Source organism: Pseudorca crassidens, chromosome 9 (genome assembly GCF_039906515.1).
Source record: "Pseudorca crassidens isolate mPseCra1 chromosome 9, mPseCra1.hap1, whole genome shotgun sequence".
NCBI lineage: Eukaryota > Metazoa > Chordata > Mammalia > Artiodactyla > Delphinidae > Pseudorca > Pseudorca crassidens.
The window spans coordinates 105,071,232-105,081,623 of NC_090304.1; the positions used below are offsets into that span (position 1 = coordinate 105,071,232).

The following is a 10,392-nucleotide window of genomic DNA, read 5'->3' on the forward strand; positions in this document are numbered from 1 at the left end:
TTTGACAGCTCCCGAGCCGCCCCGCGGGAGAGCAGGGAGGCTGCTCCTTTCCCTTTCCGCGGTGCTCTCCGCCAGCCCATCTTTTGCCGCAGGGGGAAGGAAGAACAATCAAGCATTGTCTTCTGCAGGCCCGGTGCGCCAGGGCCTCCTGGAATAATTGTTATTTGCCTCGGAGCGGAACTGGCTGGGAGACAGCTCCCAGAGTAGGGTCAGGGCTGCAGAGGAGGGGACGGAGAGCCGTGATGCTTGGGTTTGGTTTTACTGTGAGTTTAATCTTTTTCTCCCTTAGTTCTGCGCATTTCCCCCGCCTCCCCACCCAGAACAGGCCATTAAGCAGGAAGCCAGTGCTGTACAGGGCTCTGCTAAGAAGAAACAAAAGGGATTTTCTGCGGCGTGTGCCCCTGGTCACTCCCTGCCCACCTCCGGGTGAGCAAAGGGTGTGCATTCTGGGGACTCTCGAAGGCTGCAAAGAACATCACGGAGTGGCCCATCTGCCATGGCAACCCCTGGGCACCCAGATGTGGTTTACGGCTCTGTCCCTAAACTCCTCAGCAAGTACTGCCAGGGCAGCAGCCCCTCTGTGGGTCTGGGGAGACTGGGGCCCCAGATTATCAGAAGCGGTCAGCATTTGTTGAATTCCTACTGTGTACCGCTCACCAGGTGCAGCTCCCTTCTCCTTCGTGTCTTTTGCCCCCCCGAAAGCCTCGCATCTCTCCAGAATAACAACTCAAGACCAACCATTTAATATGAGACAGACATTTGAGGGGCCACTCCAGAAAGGCCAAGCCCCCGGCCGTCTCAGGAGAAGGAGGGGGTAGGAAACACAGGGCCGTGCTGCCTGTGACAGCCACCGAGCCCCGGGGCAGCGAAGGGACACTGCTGCGCAGTCAGAAGTCCCCCTTTCCTAACCACGAGCCTTTCCTTCATCCTTCAAATCCACTCTGGGAACGAGCTACCTACCCAACAGCCATGACAACAGCTACCGACGATTTAAGTACGTACTGTATATCGGGCACTGTGCTAAGTGCATGAAGTATACCATCTCATTTAACACAATGATACCTGTTCAGTCCAATTCCATAGGTTGGAAATGAAGCTTGGAGAGGGTTCGGAACCGGTCCAAGCTTACACTGTTACTAAGAAGGCTTCAAACCCACCTCTATCTGCCCCCAAAGTCCTAACCTCTCAGAGGCCCTTCCCAGATCTGCCCCCAAAGTCCTAACCTCTCAGAGGCCATCCCCAGTGGGGATGGATTTGGAAGACTCTCCCACGCCCCTGTGCCACTTCCCCCTCTCAGCCAGGACACGCCTTTGCCAAGGAGGGTGCACTCTAGGACCGTGGTTCTTTGGGCCATCCTGCCACCTTCACGCGCTGGGGATCCTTTGTTCCCAGAGGGCAGAGCCTCTGTCTGTGTACTTTACTCAATTATTTTTGTGTACAAAATAGTTCAGTGCCATGTACAATTAGAGATTTAATACATGCTTTTTAAGGGTGATAAGGATCTCACCAGCTCAGCCAGTGAAATAAACATTGCCCCCCCTTCCTCAAGCAGAAACAAAGAGCCAGAGAAGGCTGAGCCACCCCGGGCACCCAGCACGGTGCTGGAAACACAGGCATGTGAGTCCACAGGCCTGGCTCACACGCTAGCCAGCTGACCTTGGGAAGCCAAGGTTCTTCAAATGTGGGGGAAGGTCACAACGCAAACACAATAACCTTACAGGTAACTGTGAAGATTCGGCGAGAACGTGCCCACAAAGCTCCTAGCAGTCTTACCTGGCAGAGCAGGTGTTCAATGTTGCTTTCCTTACTCAGTGCATCTTCTTTCTTTCAACGGAGCTCTCATTATGAAAGAATCTTGATTCACCTCTGCCTTGGGGACATTCCCACCACCAACCACTGCTGGCACTCTCAGTGCCTCAGTTTCTGCATCTGTAAAACAGCAAGGGACAGATGACTTAATATACGTTAAGTCCTTAGAATGGTGCCTAGTACACAGTAGTTATTAAATAATTACAGGTATTTTATAAATGTTGTTACTGTTATTCTCTCAAAGTTTTGTGAGGAATACCTGAGATGACGTATGTGAAAACACGTTATAACCTGCAACGATGAGCACTCGTACACACTGAGAGGGTGAGAGGGGGAAAGACCTGGCCTCAGACATGTATTTGATCAGTTTCAAAACCCTCAACATGAAACACCAAACCACTCCTCCAAAAAAGCAGTCATTCACCTTCTGGTTTTTGTTTGTTTGTTCTATTTCAATTTAGACCAGATCTTCCATGTTATGTGTCTAACTGTTTGCATTTCATTTAGGTATCCTCCATCACCGCATACCATGGGCAACGTTAAAGAAGCAGCGCCTGGTCTAAGCAGTCCTTGGATGTCTTAGTGTGTATTCTCTATACAGTTAAGCTCTGTCTCTCCCTCTCAGGTAATCCAGGCAGGCAAGCCACCCAGTGAGGGGGAGTTGCTGCTGGAGGATTAATGGCTGAAAGCCCACTAATACCACCCCTCAAGGGCTCATAGCAAAAGCTCCTGGGCCCACCTTTGGCCAGGTTTAGAGTGTGTCTGGTCAATTAGCCAAACAACAGTCACTGAGTGCGACTTTGTGCCCAGCACCGTGATAGAAACCACGGGGTACGTAAAGGAAGTGCCTATGCCACGGGCCCTGCCCTTATGAAGATCACCTGACTGATGGAATAAGACGGAAGAAAATGAAACAATGAGAGAATCATAAAAGGCAGTGACATAATGAAGGGTTAGACTTTATGGCCCAGAATATGAACACTGGGCCGTGGAGTAAAGGGAGATGGGTGAAGGCTAGTGAGGGAGGGGAAAGACTCGTGCAGGAAGAGGTCTGTCAGCTGGGCCCTGATGGATGTGTAGGAGTCGCACTGGTGTAAGGGAGAGCGGCATTCCAAGTTGGGAAAACTGTATGAGAAATCTAGGAGGTAGAAGGGCTGTTTATAGGACAGAGATGAACCAGGCATGTCTGGAGCAGGAGTGCCGCCTAACTGCCAAAGCTATCACTGCTTTGCAAGAAACAGGAAAATGAATTCCTACTGGTAATAAAACTAGTTGAAGGTGTTCCAGTTTGTCCTACTTTGCCCCCCACATTAGCTACAGGTGAACTTTAGCAAGTCACTTAACCCCTGGGAGAGTCGCTCTCCTCCCCTGTAAAATAGGGATGGTAATACACGTCTATCAGTAAGTGTGATAAGTAAAACGTGGTGACTCCCAGGGGCAAGTGCTAACAGACAGGTAATGAGGGCAGTTCTCCCCCCAGCTCTCAGGCGGTGTCTCCCCGCTCACGCAAGGACGCAGAACCCGGCTCTGTGTCAGTTTCCTGCTGTTGACCTTGATCCACAAGGGGTGCAGGAGAAGCCTGCCTCAGGCCCAACCCCAGAAAGTACGCTCGCCCCTGACTGCGTGGGGACAGAACAGATACCCTCCAACTTCACAGCGCCCTTCAGAGCCGGCGCTTTCTGAACCGAGCCAGGGGGTCCCGGCCAGGGAAGGGAATCCTTCTCCTACCTTGCCACTCTCTTCTCTCTCCTCCTCGAGAGCACAGGGAAGTGGGAATGGCCTAAGGACAACTTCTCAGAAGTGCTGACTGGCCCGAGGAAACAAAGGTGGTGGGGTCAGGAGTCGCCCGGCGGCATCGGAGCGCAGCTCAGAGAGGCGCCCGAGGAAGAAACGAGTGTGTTTGTGCGCAGGGTCGCGGGGGCTGCTCGGGTGGGAAACAAACCACCGACTGAGACGCGCTGGAAGAAAGCAGTAGCTGACGGACCAGTCCCGCATCTCCTGACAGTGCCCTCGGCCAGCTTTCAGGGCCCTGAGTCCAAGTTTCCGCCACAGACTCAGGGCCGAGGCTGTTCCCCAAACGCTCGACAGCTGTTTCCCCACCGTGCCTCGCGCAGATTCGCGGCTCAGCGCACCTGCTCTCTCCTCCCATCCGGCCGCCCAGACGGAATCGCTGAGGGAACCGCGTGGCCGCGGTGTCCGGGGACGCTGCCCGTCTGCCCGCAGCGCGGAGCCCGGCTGTGCGGCCGGAGGGGACCGCCGGGACTCGGGCTCCCAGGGCTCCGCGCCGGCCTCCTTCCTCCCGCGCCGGAGAGCGCGCGGCGGCGGCGACGCCCGCACTGCTTAGGACCCTCCAGGGCGGCCGCGGGACGCGCAGCTCCTGCGCACGCGCGCGTCCACTGCCCGCAACTCCGCGCTGCGCCCTCGGCGTGGGAGGGGGCGGCACGACAGGCCGTGTGCGTCCGCGTTTCTGTGCGTGTCTGCGCGAGCGCGCACGTGTGGGCCCGTGTGTGTCGGTGCATGTGCGTGGCCGTGCGTGCACGTGAGCACGAGCGAGGGTTGCGAGGCACGGACACGCGCGTGTGTGCGTGTGCGCGCGCGTACGTGTGAAGAGGAACCGAAAGGGAACACCCTACTAGGGAATTCTAAGCAGCCCAAGACGGCTTGAAGCCACTGGAGAGAAACCCCTAGAACGTAGGCTCCTTGAGGGGGGATTTGCGTTTGTTCACTACCGTATCCCTAGTGCCCATTACGGTACCCCGTAGTTAGGAGGCGCTTAATAAATAGTTGTTGAGTTAATGGCTGGATCCTGGGGGTGGAGGGAGGGCCTTCTGGAACTGCAGAGAGTGAGAACAAAGCCGCATTTCACCTGCTTGGCTATTTTTTCTAGTACCAGCCCTGGCTCTCCCTCCAGCCCAGACCTTCTCCACATCCAGGGGGTGCCGGGTTTACTTCCCTGCTCCCACTCTGCCACCTTCTCCCCTTGACCTCTCCGTTTCCCAGTCTCTGGCCTGTTAGCCCACCGCTGTCAGAGACGGGGCAGACAGGAAAGCAAAGGAGCTGAGCTCTGCCGGTAGAACACTGCCCCGGGGGCCTACCCCTTCTGGAAGCAAATGGTCAGCTCCTCCACTGGGGTATTAGCCTCTGAGCTTCACTTTCCCCACTTTAAAATAGCCTTTACATTGTCTCACAGCGTTGCTGAGAAGAGTCAAGGAGATAGATAGTGGAAGAAAAAATTCTAGAACACCTGGTGGGGCCTCCAGAAATGTTAGTTTCCTTCCTGAGGAGTAGGCAACATTCTGGAAGTGCCCCGTGTGTGGCTCGCGATTGGTTATGGTTTGGTAATCAGTGCCAGAACACCCCTCCTTTTTGCACAAGATGCCTCGAGGGGAATTTAATGGTAGCTGAAAACTAAGGCAAGCCTCATTTCTAAAACATTTAGAAGTTAATATGCTATGAGTCATGTAATGTGCTGGGGCTTCCTCAGGCTCAGGAGGAAGCTTTCCCAAGTAATTAAACAATCACCTTGGGGCCAACCTGAAGTGCCCCAGCTCAGGCCTCTCCACTTGTGGACCTTCCTCTGCCCACACCGGCTGCCTCCACAGCTACTGGGGGAAATTAGCAACTTCTTCCTTAAGCCGTAGGAGACACTGTGTGAAAACTTAATCCTACAATAACATTTTTCATCACTAAAGGATCAGATTTCACCCTTCTCAACCTGATTTAAGGACCCACCAGAAATAACAACCTTCATGGGGTAATTAGGAAATTATCCTCTTACAAATTGGTAGATGTCTCCTTTCTTTTCCTTGGGATGAGATGGGAAGGGTATTATTTTTCTTTTTCCATGGTGAAGCTGCTGCGATTAACCACACCACCCGGCTAATTGTTCACTTGTGGGTAAACTGATAGCCTGCCGTTCCAGAGTGTGCCTGCCAACGCACTCCAGAATAACATGTTACAGCCTCCGAGTGGCTCTTCCTGATGAAAGGGAAACTTCAGTCGTATTTAGTTAAAGGAGCTCTTGAAACCTGGCCTGTCAATACCGTGGAGGTGGAGAATTACACCAAGGTTAAGCAAAGGTTTTCTAGAACTGGCTAGATGTTCATTTGTTTAAAGAGCCTGGGTGCATTCAGTCTGAGCCTGATCAGTACTGCCTGTTTCCAGGCTTGTGGAGAACAGTGCAAATATTCCAGAGAACCCCCGAGGTCCCTAAGGGACCCAGAAAGGATTTTTATTTGACAGCAAGGAGAAATTCCTAGCTGAAGATTTCTAAATGCTGATCTGTTTTAATTAAGAAATCTTCTAAGATGTTATTGGAAATGAGACCAGAACTCGAAGGTAAAAATGGAATTAACATCAGCCTCCTTTTTCCACTCTGACATATTCTATCTCATTCCCCTTTTCTCCCTCTCTCTCTCTCTCTGTCTCTCTCTCTGTCTCTCTCTCTCACACACGCACACACACACACACACATAGAGCAACCATCCAACAGTCTTTTTTTTTAATTAATTAATTTTATTTATTTTTGGCTGTGTTTGGGTCTTCGTTGCTGCACGCAGGCATTCTCTAGTTGCAGCGAGCAGGGGCTACTCTTCATTGCGGTGCGCAGGCTTCTTATTGCGGTGGCTTCTCTTGTGGTGGAGCATGGGCTCTAGGTGTGCGGCTTCAGTAGTTGTGGCACATGGGCTCAGTAGTTGTGGCTCGCGGGGTCTAGAGCACAGGCTCACTAGTTGTGATGCCCAGGCTTAGTTGCTCTGCGGCATGTGGGAGCTTCCCAGACCAGGGCTTGAACCCGTGTCCCCTGCATTGGCAGGCAGATTCTTAACCACTGTACCACCAGGGAAGTCCCCATCCAACAGTCTTGACAAACCTCTTGGATTCATTAAGTCTCTTGGAGTTTTCGATGTGCTAAAAGAGGTACTAAAAGCTATGTCTGTATCTGTGTGTGTGTACATATACACATTTTTTAGCACTTCTGATAGCACCTGATGTATCTGAAGAGCTCACACACACATTCTCTCACTTAATGCAGTCGGCAGAAGAAAGGCTGCCCGGCAGGTGTCGTTTCACCAAGGAGGTAACTGAGACTGAGACTCAGGGAGGTAAACTGACTTGGGTAATACCACGCCATCAGGGTAAGATACAGCCTGATTTGAACCCATCTTCCCTCCCAGGTCATCTACCATACCTGAGAGCTTATTAGAGATGCCGGTCCTCAGGCCCCACCCCAGACCTGCTCAGTCTGGCGGAGGGGCCAGCAATCTGTGTTAACAAGCCCTCCAGGTCATGCTGGTGCACGCTCACGTTTGAGAACTGCTGCCTTATAGCCTACTAGAAAATACCCAGACACCTGCCCAAGACTAACTGACACCGATCAGTTCCTTATAGTCTAACTACACCCACCTAACACTCACCATTCCCGAAACATTTTTATTTTTGATACCATGTTCCTGTTATTTTGAATGGCATTTCTTTTTTTCTCTGCCTGGCAAACTCCTGCTAATCATTTAAAGCCCAGTTCAAAGACCTCCCCCTCTCAAGATTTCACCGTCTTCTCCAGCAGTCCCACTTACCCCTCTCCCTGTCCCCCTACAGCACCGGGACATACCTCAACAGCATTGTCATGCCCGGGGCTTCAGTTTCTCTGCATCACCCTCACGGTGGACTGTAATAAGGTCGGCAACTTCGTCTTATTCCCTCTCGGTACTCCCAGTACCTAGCACTGTGCCAGGAATACGGTAAGTGCTTAATAAATATGTATTGAATTAAGGAATAAGTGAATGCATGAGCGCAAGTACTATGACAAGTGTACTGATTAATAGAGACAGGTGACTGGCCTGGGGGCACACAGCTGGCTGCTCCAGAGCCTGGTATGACCCCCAGGCATCCTGACACACAGCCCAGGATACTAATTCTCTCGACTCTGGGCTTTAGGTAATGTAATTGTTAAACAAGAGAGTCATTTTTGGCTACTTTGTGACAGATAATTATGCCAAACACACCAAACAGATAAAATTCTTCCCTTCAGGCTACAGAGCTGTGGCATCACTAGGTCACAGCCTCTGTCAGTTATCTCTGCATCGCTGTGTCTGTATTTATATATGGCGCCTATCACAAGGGTATCTAGACCAACAATTAAACCAGTTATAATGCCCAGGAACCAATCTATGGCAGCCAGCAATTATATCCATTCGTGTTTTAACTTTTGCTCCCTTTGACGTTTAATAGATGGTTATTATGATGTTGTCTTTACTGCCTCCAAATCTGCAGGCTGCTCACAGCCTAAAACTGCAGCTAGAGAAGGTTAGACTTTTGAGGGAAACTGCATATAACCTAAGGCAACCCTTTGGGTCCCGTTTCTAAGTCTGCTGCTTTGCCTGGGTCTTCTTCCTCTGTGAAGACAGTCAGGATGAAGAAGGATAAGGAACAGACCCGTTTGTTCATTCACTCACACAGCACACATTTGGTGAGACTTACTCCGTGTTAGGCGTGGAGGACCCCAAGGGAGCAAGATGTGGTACTTACCTTCACAAAGCTCCTAGCCTAGTGGGGGAAGCAGGGTTGTGAGTAGGAATTCACCATCTACTGTGATGGGCTTTACGATAGAGGTGCAGGGAGGGAAGGCTACCACACGGAGAGCTGGAGAGTCAGTAGCACTTAGGCAGCTGCGAGGGAGGAGGAGCCTGGGGGTAGGAGAGAGGAAGGCACTCGGCAAGGGCTGAAAGCAGTCCCCAGGGCTGGACTCAGACTAGACGTTGGTCTGCGTCTTCGGTGGGACGCACGAGACGCCCAGACTGCAAAGGATGGAGGTCAGTTACAGTCTGGTGCTAGGACAAAAGAAGATAGTAGGAGATGGCATGATTTCTCAGCAGTGCCTTCCTTGTGGGTGATGGGCGCAGCCCAAAATCTGCTTTGAATCAAGGAGAACATCTATTTCTTCAAGCCACTTGTGGCTCTGGGGACTAAGGAGGTTGCAGAAGACAGGGAGTTGTGAATAAAGGATCAGAATTCATCATGATCACCGACTTTATACCTTCCTAAAGGCTCCTTCCCCAGAGCTGATAAAACATACTCAAAAGTCTCTTTCATCCTTAAAAAAAAAAAAAATTGACCTAACTCAATACAAGCCTTCCCTCACCCTGTGATAGGTGCAAGCTCTCCCTTAAACTCTTCACTTCCTTTGATAACCAAGTTCCTCAAAAAAATGCACACTACCCTCTCCTTCCACTCACTCTCCATCCACAGCTGCCAGGCTTGTGTCTCTACACCCATAGAACCACTATGATAAAGGTGATCACTGGCCTTCAGCGGCCACATCCAATGGAGTCAGCCATTCATTCAGTCAACAAATCTTTGTTTTGTATCTACTCTGAACCAGGCACTGTTCCAGGCCCACAGATACAGTGGTCTAAAGGCTTTCACAGAGTTTACGTTTCGGCGGACTCCTTCTAGTTCTTAGGTTTCTGTAGCGTTGGCGGTCACTGAGCTTTGCCTTCTGGAAACACTCTCTTGCTTTCCATACACCAACCTCCTGTGATTCTTCTATCTTTTGTATTATTCCTTCTCTACCTATTCATTAAAGCCTGACTTTAGGTAGGTTGTGTTCTAGGCACTAGACTCATCCTCCACGATTTTATCCTCTCCTCTGATTTTAGTTGTCAGACATGTACCTCAATATCTGTATAATCAGCTCCCTGCAGACGACTCTCTGTGGACACCACTTCAGTGTCCACTTAACCAAAGCTGGACTCTAGTTGCTGCGTCCCCACTCTCAACTTCTCCTGTGTTTTCCAGCTCAGCGAATCCTGCTGTGCAATCATGATGCTGAGAGTCACCCTGGACCTGTGACTTTTCTTATTCCTGTGCTCCCTATATGCCAACAGCCTCTGTCCTCGGTCAGGACCCTCATCATCTCTCCTGGAAACTGCCATAGTCTCCTTGCCTCCACACTTATCTCATCCAGCGCATCTTCCACGCTTCCGGCAGAGCCATCTCCCCAAGTTGCAGATCTGACCATGTTCCTCCCCAATATTCTCCATCCCCTCTACCAGCAGTTCTCAGTATGAGACCCCCAAGACACTTTCAGGAAGTCCACAAGGTCAGAACTATTTTCATCCTAATAGTAAGACATTATTTACCCTTTTCACTGTGTTGACGTTTGCACTGATGGGGCAAAAGTGATGGTGAGTAAAACAGCAGGTGGCTTAGCACAGATTAAGGCCACGGCGCTAAATGGTACTATGTACTATTAGTTGTATTCTTAACACTATGCACTCCCAGAAAGGAGAAAAGCCAGTTTATTTAATGTTCCTGATGAAGCAATAAAAATATTAATTTTATTAATCTCAGCCCTGGAATGAGCATCTTTTTAATATTCTGTGTCAACATGCAAAGTACACATAAAGCAATTCTGCTATGTACCAAAGTATGGTGGTTGTCTCAGAGAAAAGCATTGGTGTGATAAGTTGAGTTGCAAGCTAAACTAGCCTTTCCCACACACACACTAACACCATTTTTATTTGAAAGCATGACTGACAAACAAACTGTGGTTATTCAGACTTGGGTATTTGGCAGGCATGTTCT

At 50.5% G+C, this 10,392-nt stretch overlaps 2 long non-coding RNA genes across 3 annotated transcripts in view; one reads left to right on the plus strand and one right to left on the minus strand.

Annotated features, from left to right (window-relative positions):
* Nucleotides 1–4,171, minus strand: part of LOC137231047 (uncharacterized) — a 94,137-nt gene extending 89,966 nt beyond the window's left edge. The window contains exons 1-2 of one of the 2 annotated variants that reach the window (XR_010946363.1): nt 3,942–4,171; nt 1,774–1,929 (exon numbers count right to left, since the gene is read on the minus strand). This is a non-coding gene — a long non-coding RNA (uncharacterized lncRNA). Of the gene's footprint in view, nt 1–1,773; nt 1,930–3,537 lie in introns of both variants that reach the window. The other variant, XR_010946362.1, reaches the window with a different exon arrangement.
* A 1,778-nt stretch (nt 4,172–5,949) lies between these two features.
* Nucleotides 5,950–10,157, plus strand: LOC137229768 (uncharacterized). The gene is made up of 3 exons (XR_010945835.1): nt 5,950–6,147; nt 7,405–7,547; nt 9,604–10,157. It is a non-coding gene; the product is annotated as an uncharacterized lncRNA (long non-coding RNA).
* Nucleotides 10,158–10,392: the final 235 nt, after the last annotated feature.